Source organism: Lagenorhynchus albirostris, chromosome 16 (assembly GCF_949774975.1).
Source record: "Lagenorhynchus albirostris chromosome 16, mLagAlb1.1, whole genome shotgun sequence".
Lineage (NCBI taxonomy): Eukaryota > Metazoa > Chordata > Mammalia > Artiodactyla > Delphinidae > Lagenorhynchus > Lagenorhynchus albirostris.
The window spans coordinates 41731303-41751021 of NC_083110.1; the positions used below are offsets into that span (position 1 = coordinate 41731303).

General features: G+C 33.8%; 1 pseudogene; it reads right to left on the minus strand.

Moving 5' to 3' along the window:
* Nucleotides 1-775: 775 nt before the first annotated feature.
* LOC132507654 (U2 spliceosomal RNA) lies at nt 776-899 on the minus strand (annotated as a pseudogene).
* Nucleotides 900-19719: the final 18820 nt, after the last annotated feature.

Consider the following 19719-nt stretch of genomic DNA (forward strand, 5'->3'; position numbering starts at 1 on the left):
CCATATGCATCAGGTAATAGGAAGACAGACTTTAGTACAAGCTGTGGAACCAGCATGGGCATGAGCACTGGCTCCAGCCCTGCTCAGCCACAGAATGGGAGCACCTGAAAAACACTGACTTATGTGGACACACACAGAGGAGAGAGCCTTTGTAGAAGTCCAGGCTTCCAGAGAAGAAGTTTCAGGACTCCTTTGGAGCAAAAAACCATCTCTTCTGCAGGGGAAAGGGAGAGCAGTGAGTGAGCATCTGGCTTCCCAAGCAGTGAAAGAAGCTGTTACAGAAACCCATTTCTCACTCACAGCAGCCAGAGTATTAATCAAGAACTCCAAGATTGGGGAGTGGAGGGGAAGTTAAGGAAAGAGGTAGATAGGAATATCCAAGGGCATTAATGGGACACAGTTTCAGCTGACTGTATCCTGGACTCCAGCAGAGAGCCCACCCATGAGCTGCAGGGAAAAATCTCACCCCAAGATCCCCCAAGTAGCCTTTGAACACCCACAATGACCTGAATTCCAAACTCACACCTCCCCCAACTCTGCAGCTGGCTCCTAGTACATGTTCTGTGGGCGGTGGCAAGAGTGAGCTTGGATAGAGAGGGAGCATGTGCAGAAAACAGGCCAGTGTCTGTGGGCAAGGGAGAAACCACAATCTTGAGCTGTAGTACCACCACCTTTGGGAAAACAAAAGAGAGGTTAGCAGCTGCCAGCCTGGTGCATTTTAAGATTGAGAGAAGACATACAAGAATTCTGCCACAAGAGGGAGCAAGAAGTGTGGAGTAGGTATATCCATACAAGGTCAGAGAAAGTCTCAGAATATTGCAACAAGACCAGTGAAAACTATCCCTCACTGATAAGAACAGATACTACACTTGATCTTAGCCAAAAGGCTGAGAAGTGATATACAATGGAATATTACTCAGCCATAAAAAGGAACGAAATTGAGTTATTTGTAGTGAGGTGGATGGACCTAGAGTCTGTCATACAGAGTGAAGTAAGTCAGAAAGAGAAACAAATACCATATGCTAACACATATATGTGGGATCTAAAAAAAAGGGACTGATGAACCTAGTGGCAGGGCAGGAATTAAGATGCAGATGTAGAGATGGACTTGAGGACATGGGGTGGGAAGGGGAAGCTGGGGCAAAGTGAGAGAAGCATTGACATATATACACTACCACATGTAAAATAGATAGCTAGTGGGAAGCAGCAGCATAGCACAGGGAGATCAGCTCAGTGCTTTGTGATGACCTACAGGGGTGGGCTAGGGAGGGTGGGAGGGAGGCTCAAGAGGGAGGGGATATGGGGATATATGTATGCATATGGCTGATTCACTTTGTTGTACAACAGAAACTAACATAGCATTGTGAAGCAATTATACTCCAATAAAGATGTATATAAAAAAAGTATCCCTCATGTGAAGGCAGCTAATAAAGATTGGAGAGGCGACTGCTACTTCAAAAACAACAATGCAAACTCCAAAAAAAAAGTGAGGAATCAAGAAAACATGATATCAACAAAAGATCACAATAATCATCCTGTAACCAAACCTAAAGTACACAGAGACCTGCAGTTTACCTGATAGAGAATTCAAAATAGCTATTTTGAGGAAACTCAATGAGCTACAAAAAAACACTGTAAGACAATTCAATGAAATCAGGAAAACAAAACACAAATAAAATGAGAAATTCAACAAAGAGCTAGGAATCGTTAAAAAAACAACAACAGAAATTCTAAAATTGAAAATGCAGTGAATGAAATGAAAAATGCAATAGAGAACATCAACATTAGAATAGATCAAGGAGAAGAAACAGTCAGTGAATTAGAGGATACAAACTTTGAAATAACCCAGTAAGAGGAAAACAAAGAAAAAAGAATGAAAAAGACCAAAGAAAATCTACATGAGCTATGGAATACCATTGAAAGAGCCAAAATCAGGATCATTGGAGCTCCATAAGGAGGAGAGAAGGAGGCAGAAAGATTATTTAAAGAAATAATGACTGAGAATTTCCCAACCTTGGGGGGGAGACTGGACTTCTAGTCCATGAAGCTAACAAATTACCCCATTATTTCATTACAAAAAGATCTTCTGCAAGACACACTGTAATGAAATTGTCAAAAATCAAAGACAAAGAATCCTAAAAGCAGCAAGAAGAAAAGACTGTAACCTACAAAAGAATCTTCATTAAGCTATCAGCAAGTTTCTCAGCAGACACTTACAGGCCAGTAGAGAGTGGGATTATATATTCAAAGTTCTGAAAGAAAAAAATCGCCAACCAAGAATACTCTGCATGGCAAAATTATCCTTCAGGTATGAAGGAAAAATAAAGACTTTCCCTGAAACACAAAAGCTGAGGGAGTTTGTCTCCACTGGGTCTGCCTTATAAAAAATGATGAAAGGATTTCTTCAAGCGAAATGAAAAGAAGCTAATTAGTTAAGTGAAAATATACAAAAATATAGAACACACTGGGAAAGTTAAATGTACAGTCAAATTCAGAAATCTCATTCTGTAATATGATGGCAAGTTACCACTGAACTATAGTATAAAGGTTAAAGGAAAATAGCATTAAAAATAACTATAATTTGATAATATATAGTTTAGAAAACATACAATATAAAAAGAGATAAATTGTGACATTAAAAAAGTAAATGGGAAGGAGTAAAAGGGTAGATTTTTTTGTATTTAATCAAAGTTAAGTTGCTATCACCATAAAATAGACTTTTTAAATCTGTAAGATGTCAGCCTCACATGGTGACCACAGAGCAAAAACCTATATTAGATTCGCAAAAGATAAAGAGAAGGAAATCAGAGCATACCCCCACAAAAAAATAATCAATTCACAAAGAAAGGCATAAAGAGAGGGAAAAACAGCAATGGAATTATAAAAGAACCAGAAAGCAATTAATACAATGGCATTAATAAGTCCTTACATAGCAATAATCACTCTAAACACAAATTTATTGAATTATCCAATCAAAAAGCACAAAGTTTTTACCCTTTGACCAATATCACCCAATTCTCCTACCCCCCAGCCCCTGGTAACCACCATTTTACTGTCTGCATCTACAAAGCTTTTACTTTGTTAGAAGAGGAATAGAGTTTCCAAATCTAAAACATGACATAGTGATTATAGTTAACAATATTGTGTTATATATTTGAAAGTGGCTAATAGAGTAGACCTTAAATGTTCTCACACAAAAAAGAAATGATAATTATGTGACATGATTCAGGTGTTAACTAATGCTATGGTGGTAATCATATTGCAATATATAAATGGATCAAATCAATACCCTCGACATCTTAAACTTACACAATATGTCAATTATATCTCAGTAAATTTAAAAAATAGGAAATAAAGAACAAAAATGGGAAAAAATTTGATACAAAATTGTTACCAAAAAAACAAAAATGTGTACAGAGGAATATGAAAAAGGGGGAGGGGAGAAAAGTAAATGAGAGGGGAATAGAAGTGACCTTATGCAAAATAATTGAGCCTGCACATGATATGATAGAAACATTTTCCTCAGTTACTGAGAAGATTGCAAGTAAATCTAGAATAGTAGAGACTAAAAATAGCTTGGAAAGTTAACAGACTACTGGATAAAATAAATATTGATGTTATCAATCAAAGAACAACAGATAGAATGATTCCATAAGCACATGAAATTTTCTCAAAATTAAAGTTTGCAAGGTGATTAACATGAAATCAAAACTATCTGTCTAAACAAGAGCAGTGGCCTTTGTCATATCTGAAAATTAAAAAAAAGTTTGAATAACACTTGATTTGAGATTTTATTTCAATTTTAGCATGGCCTATGTTAGAAATTTTGAAGTAGCATCACATAGAGTGTAGCGAGAACAGCGTTGAACTATAAAAGTGGAAGAAGGCATTGGAAATGTGGATACTCATAACTGCAAATGTGATGCTGTGGTACTTTCTGGTGTTTATGGACATGTACGACTGGTACCCACATTCCTTGTAAAGTACTGACTTCTGCTTTTCCCACTCCCCACCCCCGGCTCACTTGCATCTCTACTTCATGGCTAATGTAATGGCTGAAGAAGTCATAACTAGTTATTAACTGAACAATTACAACAATTAATAACAATTGTTAACTTGAATATCTCCAAGGTGAAGAGAGGTCAACTAACTAAAATCCATGGAAAACTGAAAAGTTTTAAAAATGTCACTTACATATACTATAACAGATCTATGAAGTATATACATATATGCATTCATAAACATATATATAGTCAATATATAGCTATGTCTATAACAAAATATTTGGTTTGACTCACTAGCAGGGCTTCCCTATGATGTTTTGGTAAACGAGTGAGCATATTTTAATTGTTAAAAAGTGCTGTCATAAACTAAATGGATCAGAGGAAGATATGTGCTAAAAACCGTTCAGACGCTCTATGGGGAATATAGGGAAGGTATACTACGAATCTGCCTGATAAATTTGTTCAAATAGTTGATATTATATATCAAGCATATTTTTATATATAATATCAAAAGCATAATCATATTGATATTATAATCAATATATTTGCTATCATATATCAAGCATATTTTAATAAATAATTACTTGAAGTATACCTCCCTTATTCTTAAAAGGGTTTGAAGTTGGTGCAAAAAAATAGCAAAGAATTAAAAGAAACACATTAATAAAATGGGGGAAAGAAAAGAACACAAAATATAGATTATACTCTGAATTCCTGGAACTACTTACTAAGACCAATCTGTAATAGTTTCTCTTCTTCCTCCTCCTCGTCCTTCTTCATCTTCATTAGTTTAAAATCTAAAGAAAAAAGATATCAGCACTTATTTATTGAGAAAGTATTTTGTGGATATATCAAACCTCAACCATTTGAAATCTTTACTGTTTAGCATTGAATGATGGCATAGAACTCCATCATAGTGTATCTTACTTTTACTTGAAGAGGGGCACAAATTATATAATAGCTAATACTTATTCAATACTTACTAAATGCCAGATGCTGTTCTAAGAACCTTACCTATTGAAACTCATAATTCTCTCATACCAGCCATGTAATAAATACTATTATTATCTTCACTTTATAGAACCTGGTGTCCTGAGAGTTTTAGGTTATAACTTTATATGGAACATATCTGAACCTTACAGAGCCAGTGATCTTAACCACTATGTTACACTGACTGTGAGTATACCACAGATTGACATATTTCTCTCAAACATGATAACCACGTAAAAAACTAAAAATATAATACAATACTTCTTGTCACTAAGTCATGTAATAATTACTTATTGAGTAACTATTATTGTCCTAGGAAAATATTAAGTTATGTTATAAAATGTCCTCTGATACTTATTTTAAAAGATGATGCTCTACATTTTTTACTCTTATTATATTTGGATTTCTTGAAAATATCTTTGAATGGAAATAATTTTATTTATATTTCAACCAATGCAAATAAAAATCTATATTAAATATTTATTTATTTATTGTTTTCATATATATTATCCCAGGATTATAGTCTACTCCAAATGAAATTCAGCCAAATCTAAATAATTTTAACAATAGACCTCAGGCAATTTTCTCAGTTATTTACACAAACTATAACTGAATAATGAGATGGCAAGTTTTGTTGTAATTTTAAGTCTACCTTGTTATTCACTTAGCTTTTGTTCCCATCCTGATTCAGTATGCCCTTGTGATTACAGCATGTGTGTTGGCAACAAATTCATAACTGTGTTATGACTCTGTTTTCATATCTCTGAAACATCCATGAAAGTATGTGTGCATGGGGTAGTTTGGAGGAATTAATGAGATAATGTAGGTAAAGCACTGTTGCCAGCATATGCTGGCTTTTAATAGGCCAGAATATAGTGGTTTTTAAAAAGCCATTTTAATAATGAGTTTATAAACCATATTTGATATCTCAAATATCTCTCTTTTGACTACATTTGTAGCCTTGAAATTCTCCAGCACTGGCCTCTTTCATTATTTGTCATATTATACAGACACTGAGCACTTACTGAACTCAAGATGTGTGCAAAGTGTTTGATATACAAAAATCTTGGCCGGCCCTGTTACCTTACTGCATTAGATTTAATAATTAAAGCATTATTTGGGTTAGACCAAAATATCACAAACTTCCTTGGGTAAGGTGTTATAGAGAGGGAGAACAGGATGTACCTCTTTCTCAGTACATTTTATCCGTGGGGATAGTGATGAGCCAAGTGACACACCCCTGAATAACAAGGTAAATTTACTGAACACTCTCTTCCAGTTCTAGTGCTATAAATATGTAAATTATAGATTATTCCTAAGTAATTTTTTTTCCTGAAAAATATTTCTCTACCTTGTCTGGCTTGGCCAGTTTTACAGGCTTCTCAGTTCCTTCTCATTAGGCTATTTTTGTTTGTTTGTTTCTCGAATCAACATACAACAAAACTTAACAAAAGACAGGTGCAAACTATTTGAAAACTCATGAGATATTGTTTTGATAGATTCAGTAGAGGGAAATCCCAGTAATTACTGGCTTGGGGAAATTCTGGCATCTGTATTTGGCACAGAACTGAGCAGCAAAACTTATGCTGCACTTGAATTCAGATAAACACACACACATGCAAACATATACAGAAAAATGGTTTTGAAAAGAAGCTGTCTAGGTTGGAGAAAAGGTTTCTATAAATGAAGGAAATAGGCTTTCTTTAGGCATGATACATTTGACTGCTTTTAAAATTTTCCCATCAAGCGGGATGTAAATGTAAATTTGAACTGTAGAATTGAGAGAAATGACTGAATATTTCAGCATTCCTAAACATAAGTATATTCACAAATATCGTTGTGAAATTGGAAACTTGAGAGAAAAGTGTCTTTGTATTATGTTCCTTGATAACTACACTCCTTTTCCATTTTTCCATTAAAATCTGATGGTGCACACACTCGATTGTGACACATTCAACTTGCTTTTCATCAAAGATTATTCATTTTCATAGCAACTACTGAGATTAGGAACTAGCGCCATACTTTCTATATTACTTTCCTATTCGTGGAGGAAGGATGGACATAGAAGAAAGTAGATGACCAAGCGCAGGAAAAGCAATCAAAATATAAATTTTCATTTCATAAATAAATTAGTATCAAACATATGGATAGTATAGAAATCAGTTCAAAGTAAATGCTAAATATTAGTAATTATTAAAATAACCCAGGTATCATCCAGGACCCTCCCTGCTTCTTGAGATCTGAGTAAAAAATGCTTGAAATGCCCCAAATTCCATAGATTATGGATGTCCAAAACTGTTAAAAGAATTTCAAGTTTCTCATGTAAATATATTATAAATTTGCATTTATATTTGAAGTCAAAGGCTAATTTATTTTTCTTCTATATTCTTCATCCTCTCATATTTCATAGCAGATAGGAAGTATTCAATTAAGTTGCACGAAAGGTAGCATCTCAGGTTAAAAGCATGATGTCTTGGGCATGATAGCATTTAAATCAATATCTTTAAAATTCAATCCAATTAAATATTAAAAAGAGACATTGTTATTTGAAGCAATAAATTTAGTAAGTAAATTTAATTGTAAATGATCAAGGTGTTAATACTGCTAACAACTAAGAACGATTAACGTAAGAAAAGCAAACACGCAGATTTCAGTCTGGTTTATTCGTATCTCATGTAAATTAGGCAGGGAAATATCATGGAGTGTCTAGAAAATCTGACTATCAGGCGAGAAGATGTAAATTAAGCAATTAGAAAGCAGTAAAGCATCATTGTTTTTTTAATGTAGAATGGGAGATAGCCGAGAAGGAAAGGGAAAACAGAAGTGTTGAAATGAAAAAAAAAATCACTTGGAAAACTCAGAAACTTCCACAGCATGCAAGGCAGAGAAAACTGCTTCTTAATCTTAATACTGAAGAGAAAATAGCCAATCTCTCTTACAATGGTCTATCTACTACTCTGAATTATATCCTGACATCAATAGGTAGTCTATATTTTCATGCTGGACATTGTGAACAGGAAACAGACAGGCAGGTGGCTTTGTGGTCAGGATGTCAGTGACAGCTTAGATCCTGCACTCCTTTCCCATCCTACCTTATTTATTTTAGAAAAGAATCACTTTAGTTACGGGAGAGAGAAATAACACAATACCAAATTTATTTACTTCGTATATAAGAAAGCTAAAAATGCATAGCTGTTTGACTCCAGAACATCTGATCTTTTACAGGAGGCACAGGAAAAAATGATTGCTGGGGCTGCCTGCCTCAATACAGTGATGTATTTTGAGAGTTTACTTTTGCATTTCTTAACTTTATTCCTATCACTTTAGATGAGGATGTTTTGCACCTACCATCTGTATGTTGTAGGCAACATTCACTTCAATAAACTCAATAAAATGTTACACTGGTATATTTCTGACTGCCAGTAACCAAAATAAGCTATTTTCCCCCCTTAAATGTGCTTCAGTTTCTCCAGTGGTGAAATATATGAACTCGTTTCTTAACAACTGAGAATGATGTTGTGAGTATAGAACCTTCTGCTAAAGGTCAGAAGGAGGATATAAGTCAGAAATTTCTGTAGCTGAATTTCAGAAGTTTAGACAGAGACATATTTTAATTGGATCAAATAGGTTACAATACTAGTAAATCCATTTCACATCCTTCAGGGACATGCTGATATAGGAACGTGTGCAATTTAAAAGTGAAAGAACATTGTGTATGGGCGAACTTTAAAATCATTCCAAAGTAAAGGTAAAAGGTTTATTTATGTTTGCTTATCTACAGTTCATATACTTTCTTGTTTTTGTTGTTGTCATTTTTGTTCTTGTTTTTCCTACTCCTCCTCATTGTCGTTGTCTCCTCCTCCCCTCCCCCTCTTCATTCCCCACCTCCTCCTTCTTCTTCTTTCTTCTTATTCTTCACAAAATTCAGTGGTTGCTAAACTGAAAGCACTAAACAAAAAAATAATCATTTTGCAGAATTTCTTAAAGTGACATGCATAGCATCTATTCCAATGATGTTTTTTATGTTTCCTTTTACTCTATTTTGAAGAAATCTTTTGATTTGGGTTTTATTGATGAGGTGGACAAAAATAATAGCTCCCAAATATTCTAATCCATAAAATGAATATGTCATGGCAAAAAAGGCTTTGCAGATATGATTAAAGACCTTGTGCTGGGGAGATTATTCTCGATTATCCAGAGATAATCCAATATATAATCACAAAAGTCCTTATAAGGAAAAGAGAGTGACAGGAGTGTTAGAGAAGATGTGACAACAAAACAGAGGTTGGTTGGATTGATATGATTGCTGGAAGAGGGCCAGGAGCCAAGGAATGGGGGCAACTTCTGGAAGCTGAACAGGCAAGGAATGGTTTCTCCTCTACAGCCTCCAGAAAAAACGTAGTCAAGCCAGCATGTTGATTTTAGCCCCATAATACTCATTTCACACTTGACCTTCAGAATGATAAAAAACAATAAATTTGTCCTGCTTTAAGCCACTGCATTTGTGGTAACTTTTTATAGCATCAATAGGAACCTAATACAATTGACAATTCATTTTGAGCCCTAACAGTAGACCACATTTAGTCTTAATAAAAAATCACATAGCTCACATGAGAGTGTTTATATAATAGATCAACAGCATATACAGAGGAATATTTTTCCTCTTATAGAGAAAATAAAATAGTATACATGTTCTGCCCAGGGAGGAAGCTCTTCACCCTCTGACACAATCTATAAGTCACTATTCCCCATTATTAATTTTTTTTCTCATTTTTATAGCATGCAGCAGAAAATCAGAAAACCTGAGATAGCAGTATCTATAGCAGAGATGCTAGTTAGCAGAAAGCTTATCAACATAGCACAAGGACCCTGTCACATATACACTTGTGACAGAAATTTCAGAGATGCTACTGGGAGATTGGGACCCTGAAAGTAAAATAGTGGTTCAGGATATGTACTTAACACCTGAGTTTTGAGCAGCAGATAGAGACTGTAATTCATAATTAAGACCCTTTCTTAAAGAAGCTTCTTTCCACTGGTGACTGCGGTGGGCCAGGAAAAGGGTGAAACACAAAAGCAATCAGAAAACGTTATTCAAGTAAAAGAGAAGAAATATCCACATCAGATGGAACAGAGAAAATATTATTTTCCACACGTGGTTTGAGATTTTACCAGTTTCTTCATTGTGAAGGATTAGAATTCAAAACCAGTCTCCTTATTTATTCATCATCCTTGTAAATGTGTGGACTCTTGGATTCTAAAAGTAGCTAAAGCTACTTTTAGAGGGAAATTCATAACACTACATTCTTTTATTAGAAAAGAAAAAAAAAGTCTAAGATTTAACCCAAAGTAAGTAGGAGGAAGGAAATAACAATGACAAAAGGAATCAATGAATTAGGAAACAGAAAACATTATAGAAAATGAATGTAAGTAAAAGCTGGTTTGTTGAAAAATTATTAAAATTAATAATCTAGTCCAGTTGATCAATTAAAAACAATACCAGACTAAAATAATTAGAGAAATGAAAGAAGAAACATTCTACAAAACCATCAAACATTAAAAAGAAAAAAGGTAATAATATGAATATTCAATGTCAATGCATCCTACAAACGTGATAACATGAGTAAATTTCCTGAAAGACAATAACTAAAGAAGAAATAGATACGCTGAAATTAAATGAAATTCACATCACAGTTATAGCCCATATATATATATATATTCCAAGCCTAAATTAATTCTACATTAGTGAATTCCACCAAATTTAAAGAAATAAAAAATACCAATTTTATACAGACTCCTCCGCAAGTGGAAAAGTAGGAACTATATATCAACACATTTTATAAAAACAATTTTAAGCTGACACCAAATTCAGGAAAGACAGTACGATAACTAAATAAAATTACAAAACTATAATGTTTACAAATATAGACTCAAAAATCCTTACATAATAGTAACAACTTGAATCCAGCAATATCTAAAAATAATGTATAAAAATAGTAGTACGTCATTGTCAAGTAGGCTTATTTAAAGAAACCAAGAATTGTTCAATCTTTAAAAAGCAAACATTATAATTGTCCACATCAACAGAATAGATAAGAAAATATATAATCATGTCAATAGGTACAGGAAAAACATTTAAGAAAATTAAATATCCATCCAAGTTAAATTTAGCAGTGAACTAAAAATAGAAGATAACTTCCTCAACTTAATAAAGTACCTTTACAAAAACCCATCAATTAGCTAACATTTAACATAGAAAGATGAAATTCTTTCATCCTATGATTGGAAACAAAACAAAAATTTCCACCCACACCACTTCTAATCAAAATTGTACTGTCCTATCAAGTGAAGTAAAGTAACAACAAAAAAGACATTAATTATTGGAAAGGAAAAAGTACTGTCTTTATAGGCAGACAAACAAAACTTGTAAGTAGTAAATCATAAGAAATCTTTAAAAAGAGCAACCAGAACTATATGCACATTTAGCAAGTTTATAGAACACAAGGTCAACATAAAAAATTCTATTTCTACATAACAATGAATAATTATTAAAATAATAAATACTTTATATTATAATTAAATTAATATATTAATAGTACATTTACTGAAAGATATAGGAATGCTGTACCCTAATACCTACAAAATATTGCAAAGAAAAAACTTAAGAAGACAAACATCTAATTGTTTTTTAAAGGGGAAATTATTTGTACAGTAATTTCACACAAAACATGCTCAACATCAACCATTTGGTATGAGGTAAAAGCAAATTAAAAACAAAATGAGATACCAATATGCATGCACAAGAATAGTTAGAAATAAAAAGACTGCAAATGCTAAGAGTAGGCAAGGATATGGAGGAAGTTGAACACTAAGATATGGCTAATGGGAAAGAAAAATGATAGAGCAACGTTAGCTGTATTCGGTTGTATTTATTAAGATTAACGTTTCATTCCAACATGACTAAGTTATTCTATTCTGAAGGAAAATGAAAGTTTGTGCCCACAAAGACTTACACACAAATGTTCGTAGCAGTAACGTTTGTAACAGGCAATATGAGGAAAGTTGATATCAAGAGGTAAATGTATAATATCAAGAATTGAATGGATAAAAGGCAGAATGTTCCACATACTGGTATATTATGTAGAAATAAAATGAAAGAAACTAGTGATACATGAAGCAATGTGATTAAATCTCAAGATAGTATGCTAAATTAAAAAAAAAACTAAACAGAAAACCCAAACAATTTAATATTCATTTAACATTTAATCAAATGAAAAATTATAGCAACAGAAAGAAAATCAGTTGTTGTCAAGGGACATGGGTCAGGGCAGGAACTGACTGCAAAGGCATACTTGGGAACATTTTTGGAGTATGCATATATATTCTAAAACTTAATTGTGTTGATGGTTGCACATTTGCAAATATTTACCAAATATCATCAGATTATATACTCACTTAAAATAGGTGAAATTTATTGTGAATATATCATACTTCAAGAAAGCTATATTACCTTTTAGAAATGTAAAACATGTAGGGATAGATGTATAAAAACTATTTGCAAACCCTATGCAAAAAAATAAATATTTCTGAGAAATTTTTAAAAAACAGTATCTAAATCAATTTAGAGATATAAAATGTTCATGGACTAGAAGACTCAGTATTGTTAACATAGCAATTCCCCTTAAATTGCTTTATAGACTCAAAGAAATTCAGGAAGTTAATGGTCTAATATATGTTGAGAATCTAAACATTTTGAAATAAAAGTATAAAGTTGGTCAACTTACATTATCCCATTTTAGGACTTACTGTAAAAACTACAGTGATCAGAGAATATGGAAATGGCTTAAGAATACACATTAAATCAATAGATTAAAGTCATCAGAAAAATATCTCTGTGTGTTCACCTGAGTTTTCAAAAGAGGTATCAAGATAATTAAATAGGCAAGAACAGTCTTACCAAAAAAAGATGATGCAAAAACTGAACATCTCTATAAAAAATGAAACCTAACACCATACAGAAAATCTAACACTGTATACAAAAACAAAACAAAACAAAAAACTCAAAAAAGTCATAGACCTCAATATAAGAACTAAAATGATAATACTTTTAAAAGAAAAATTGAGACTATATTTGGGGCTTTGGGCTAAAAATTTTAATAGGCCAAAATAGTATGAACTAAAAATGAAAAAAAATGGAGTTTATCAAAATTACAAAATTGTGTTCTTTGTAGGACATTTTTAACAGAATGTAAACACAGCCATAGACTGGGAGAAATATTCTCAAAATGGATAGTTGATAAAGTCCTATTATCCAGAATATATAACACTTCTAACTTAATAACAAAAAGACAAACAACCCAATTTAAAAAACTGGGCAAAAGATTTGAATTGGCACTTACCAAAAAAGAAAAAAGTACCAATGTCAATTAAGAATATGAATAATATTCAACATAATTAAACGTCAGAGAAATGAAAATTAAACCACAATGAAATACCTGCATCCTCACTGAAACTGCAACAATTTAGAGGGTTTTTAAATTGTTTTTACTTTTAATTTTTTCATATAGTAATATTGCTTTTTTTTCTTTTCATGCTCAGTTCCATGTATTTTGATATGTATAGAGTTGTGTAACCACCACCACATTGAGGATGCAGAACAGCTCCATAATTGTGAAACTTCCCTCATGCTTTTGTCACACTTCTACTCACAATCCCTACAACCACTGATCTTCTGTCACTGATATTTCTGTCACTTTTCATCTTTCAGGAATGTCAAATAAATGTATGTTACATCACACAGTACGTAACGTTTTGATACTAGCTTCTCTCACTCAGTATAATGTTCTAGAGATTTTTCCGCTCACTTTCTTGCATTGTGTCAATAGTTCCTTTTTACTGCTGAATAGTATTCAAGAATTGCCATAAAAAAGACTGCCAAGGGCTTCCCTGGTGGCGCAGTGGTTGAGAGTCCGCCTGCCGATGCAGGGAACATGGGTTCGTGCCCTGGTCCGGGAGGATCCCATGTGCCGCGGAGCGGCTGGGCCCGTGAGCCATGGCCGCTGAGCCTGCGCGTCCGGAGCCTGTGCTCCGCAATGGGAGACGCCACAACAGTGAGGGGCCCGCATACTGCAAAAAATAAAAATAAAAAAAATTAAAAAAAGACTGCCAATACCATGTACTCAGATCACATGGACCAACTGGATATTTTACAACTTAATGGTGGGAATGAAAAATGATACAGCTTTTCTGGCAATCAGTTTGGCAGGTTTTCTTTTCTTCTTCAAATAAAGTTATATATATATTTACCATATGACTCAGAATTTTCATTTCTAAGCATTATTCAAAAGAAATGAAAAACTTAAGTCAGCACAAAGACCTGCCATGACTATTCATATCTTCATTTGTAATGGCCAAAATTTGGCAAAAACCCCAGTGTCCATCACCTGTTGAATACATAGACAATTGTGGTGTATTCATACAATGGGACACTTTTCAGCAATAAAAAGGATAAGTGAACCAATATGGATGCATTTATGTTAAGTGAAAGAAGATAGAAATAGCATACTGTATTTTGCATTCCTGAAAAGCAAAATTACAGGTATAAAAACAGATTAACCATTGTCAGGACCTGAGGATAGGAGCAGGGGAGAGGATTACAAAGAGACACATGGAAATTTTTTGCTGTGTTAAAAATATTATAAATCTTGATTTATGACTATACAAATTTCTTAAAATTCACCAAATTATACCCCTAAAAGGGATGAATTTTATTATATATAAATCGCCACAATTTAAGAAAATGACTTCCAAATAGCTTTTATATTCCAGGATGATTTAGCTATAATTCCTATCTAGAAGAATTTCAATAAGACCTCATTCAAAACACTATCATGAAAACAGAGACTTTCCCTTTTATGAAGTATCTTTTAAATGGGCTATAAGCAAATGTTTTTATTATATCTTTACTATTTTCTATTGCCAAATAGGCCACTATGGTTTATGTGTATATTAGCTTGATCTCTGTTTCTTGTATTTTTTTACACTGAGAGGTTGTAATTGTCCCTTATTAAGTTGCCTTTTCTCTTTTTTCCCCACATAAACTGGACACAGTCTTCTCTTCAAAGATCATCATTCCAGGGCTTCTCTCGTGGCACTGTGGTTAGGGATCCACCTGCCAATGCGGGGGACACAGGTTTGAGTCCTGGTCCAGAAAGATCCCACATGCCGTGGAGCAACTAAGCCCGTGTGCCACAACTACTGAGGCTGCACTCTAGAGCCCACGAGCCACAACTACTGAAGCCCGCGCCTAGAGCCCATGCTCCGCAACAAGAGAAGCCACCACAATGAGAAACCCGTGCACCACAGTGAAGAGTAACCCCCGCTCTCCGCAACTAGAGAAAGCCTGTGTGCAGCCACGAAGACCTAACGCAGCCAAAAATTTTTTAAAAAAAAATTTAATTAAAAAAAAATCATCATTCCCCGAATGTATTTTAAATGCATAACTATTCTGGAATTCCTATTCACAAGAATGCTGTTTTATTTTCTTATTATCACATGAATGTTATCATGTAAGTGAAGAAATTATATTTTCCAGGCTTCGTGGAATATTTGCAATTTTTTTTTTTTTTTTTTTTTTTTTTGCGGTACGCGGGCCTCTCACTGCTGCGGCCTCTCCCATTGCGGAGCACAGGCTCCGGACGCACAGGCTCAGCGGCCATGGCTCACGGGCTCAGCCGCTCCACGGCATGTGGGATCCTCCCGGACCGGGGCACGAACCCGTGTCCCCTGCATCGGCAGGCGGACTCCCAACCACTGCGCCACCAGGGAAGCCCCAATATTTGCAATTTTAAAAAATCTTTTCTTTACAAATATATGGATGCTTGTGATTGCTTGAGATATTCATACCACTGAGCCTGGGTAAACCAAGACCTTAGCTATTTATGATCCAATACATATATAAAGAAATTAAACAGTTCTCAGATTTTTTTTATTGTTTGTTTTTGTAATTATATAAATTGGGAACCATAAATATTTCCATGAGTAATGCCCGTCCGGCGGCCTCACCCTCAGCTGCTGCTCCAACCCAGACCCCAGCACCAAGGTGGGCGCAGAACCTAATTCTCAACATATCTATTGAATGCCTACTGCTCCAGGTACTGTTCCAGACTGGGGATATAACAGAAGCAAAACAGGAAACTCCTTCTGTCATGTGGTTTACATTTTCGTGAAGGCAGACAGAGAATAAACAAACAAATAAATACATGATATAATTCTAAAATCCCATATCCAAATTTCTCAAATAAAAAATCTCTGAAAACTGAAAATCTTCTCATAACTTATTGTCTGGCAAAACTGAACTGTATCTGTCTGAGCTGATACAAACCTCTTTATAATCTTTATTTGTCAACCTTAGTGTGTCTATTCATATATATCACTAAGAAGTGTTAATATGTTTGATTTAGTGGTTGCTATCCTAAACCTTATTCAATGTCCCAGGTGTAAAGTATATATCCTGTAGGAATTTCAGATTAGTGTGTCTTATATAATACCAGGTATACTGATGAATTCTATGAAAGAAATTTTAGCAATATAAGGTTATAGAAAGGGGTAAAACCTATTACTATACTGATTACCCTATTGATGTGACATTTGAATAGAGAACTGAATGAAGTGAAGGAATCAAATGAGAAAATTCTTCCAGGCAGAGAGAATAGTAAGGTTGTGACAAGGGAGACAGAGGGAGAGTTGCCACAGAAAAATAAGTCAATGTAACCACTAAAGCAAGATGCTCTGTGGCTGGTTTTAAAGATGAAGGAAGAGACCCTGAGCCAAGGAATGCAAGAAATGCAGCTTTCCAAGTGGGAAAAGCAAAGAAACATTATCCGCTAGAGCCTCTGGAGAAGGTTCAGTCCTGCTGATACTTTAATTTGGACCCAGTGAAACTGATGTTAAACTTTTTACCTCCAGAACCAAAGGAGAATAAATGTGTCTGTTTAAAGCCACCAAATTTTCGGTTATTTGTTACAGCGGCTATTGGAAGCTAATACAACTTTTTAAAAGAGCCACACAGACAAAAACTGTAAAAAGGAGAGCAAAGCCTACTGATCATCTCAAAACTTATTGCCCTACTCAAGGCAGAAGAATAGGGTTTTAGCAATGGATATGATTCTGTATAACTTTTGATTGATTTGTTCATATACATTCTATGTTTAAGTATTTTATTTTTAAATTTTATTTTCTAATTTCCCGATGCTAATATAGAGAAACACACTCTTTTTAATGATAACCTTGCATCCAGCATTACTGTTAAGTTGACTTATTCATTCCAGTAGATGGTTTATACATCCTTTGATATATTTTACATATGCCATAATGTTGACCTACAATTAACGGCAGTTTTCATTTTTTCCTTTCAATCTTTATAACTTTTATTTCTTTTTTTTGCCTTGTTGCTCTAGCATTAACACTCCCATGACACTGTTGAAGAGAAGTGGAGATATTGGACACCCTTATCTTGTAACTTAAGGGAAGAGTATTCAATATTTCACCATTCAGAATGATTTTAGCTGTACTTTTTATTTTATATATACTTTTTAAGATTAGGTAAGTTTTTTTCTTTTTTTTAAATAAATTTATTTATTTATTTTTGACTGCGTTGGGTCTTCGTTTCTGTGCTCGGGCTTTCTCTAGTAGCAGTGAGTGGGGGCTACTCTTCATTGCAGTGCACAGGCTTCTCATTGCGGGGGCTTCTCTTATTGTGGCACACGGGTTGTAGGCGTGTGGGCTTCAGTAGTTGCAGCACACAGGCTCAGTAGTTGTGGCTTGCTGGCTCTAGAGTGCAGGCTCAGTAGATGTAGCACATGGGCTTAGTTGCTCTGCAGCATGTGGGATCTTCCTGGACCAGGGATTGAACCCGTGTTCCCCATATTGGCAGGTGGATTCTTAACCACTGCTCCACCAGGGAAGTCCAGGTAAGTTTTTTCAATTGATAGTTTGTTGACAGTTTTTATCATGAAACGATGGTGAATTTTATCAAATTAATTTGTTGAGATGATCCTACGGTTTCTCTCCTTTAATTAATGTGGTAACTTATGCAAAATAATTTTCAAACATTAATCTAATTTTACATTTACAGAATGAATTCCAGAACCATGATGTATTTTCCTTTGTGTATACTGTGTTTTGATTTGCTAATGCTTAATTTACATGTTTATTTGCATCTATGCTGATGAAATGTACTGACTTGTGATTTTACTTTCTTGTAATGTTCATTTCAGATTATAACATCAAGGTAATGTTGGTGTCATTAAATAAGTTGAGATGTTCTCCCACTTTCTCTACTCTGTTTTTGTAATGAATTATTTCTTCCTTAAATAATTGGCAGTATTCATTAGTAAAATCATCTTGTTCTGGAGTTTTCTCTGTGGCAATTTTGTTTTGTTTTGCCCTGTTTTATTTTGTTTTAGCATACTTTATTTTAAAAGTAGTTTATAAAACTAACTTTTAAACCATTCCAACATCATATAAGCTATAGGTGTTTATTTCAATGCTAAGAAACAATGTTTAGTAGCATACTTTTAATGTGAAGTAAAATCCATATAAATTAAATTTTCAGGTAGTTAACATAGGCATACACAAAAATGTAACCCCTATGTCCTTATCGTTCATGCAGCTGCATGTGCACCAATCTTACACTTATAAAGACATTTCAAAACGACCAAGAATTTAAATGATCTACACATGCTCCAAACTCATTTTAAATTTCAGTTAACCACTACAAAAAAATGATAGCTATGAACACTACAGAAGTCCTGATATCTTTTCCTTCCACTTATGAAATTTTGCTTTATATTTTGCTGTAGCTCTTGCCAACATTACATAGAAAAGAGTTGGCCTTTGGAATCCATTTACTTTAACCACATCAGCTTTGTTTGTTTTGTTTTGTTTTTACATTGTATATACTTTTGCATCTTTTTAATTTCAACCAACTAGGTTGAAATTAGGGTCTTGATATTTAAAACATGTCTGTTATAAACTGCATACAGTCGTTTCATGGTATGTTTTAACCAATTTTATAATTTTTTTCCTTTAATACACATTAAAAATGGTAGGCAAAATGGCTTGAAGTAGTCTCTCAACATACAAATATATAAAGTTTCATAAACAGAAAACTTCAGTAGCATTACCAAAATTAGAATGATATAAAGTTCAAACACAAAACAAAAAGCAGAACTCAAAAGATATTTTGTATATTTCTATGTCTATGCTTTTATAACAAAGAAGACAATATTGTTACAAAAATTCAGAGGAAATAAAAAACGGCTTTTATTACCTCTTGCTTGGAGCAATCATTTGAAAGCCAAGTTTTGAAGTAGATGCTTTACAAATCATTTACATTACAAATAAAGAAGAAAAATATGTAGTATACAATTTCTTTCTAATTGCAGTATATTTCTCTTATAAAAATGTCATACTTCACAAGATAAACTTAAAAGTCAGATGAGCTCCACATAAATTTGAGTTGAAGGCAGTGATTTTCCTACCTAATTTTAACATATAATAAACATATAATAAACATATAATAAACAGGTTGGCAGTAAGATCTTCAAAGGTGATTTTTAAAGGAATAATTGCTTTGAGTTGAGTTAATAATAAAAATGGCCTTTATTTGCCTCCAGCAAACCCAGAGGCAAAAGTTACTCTTAACACATTGCAACTTTTGAAT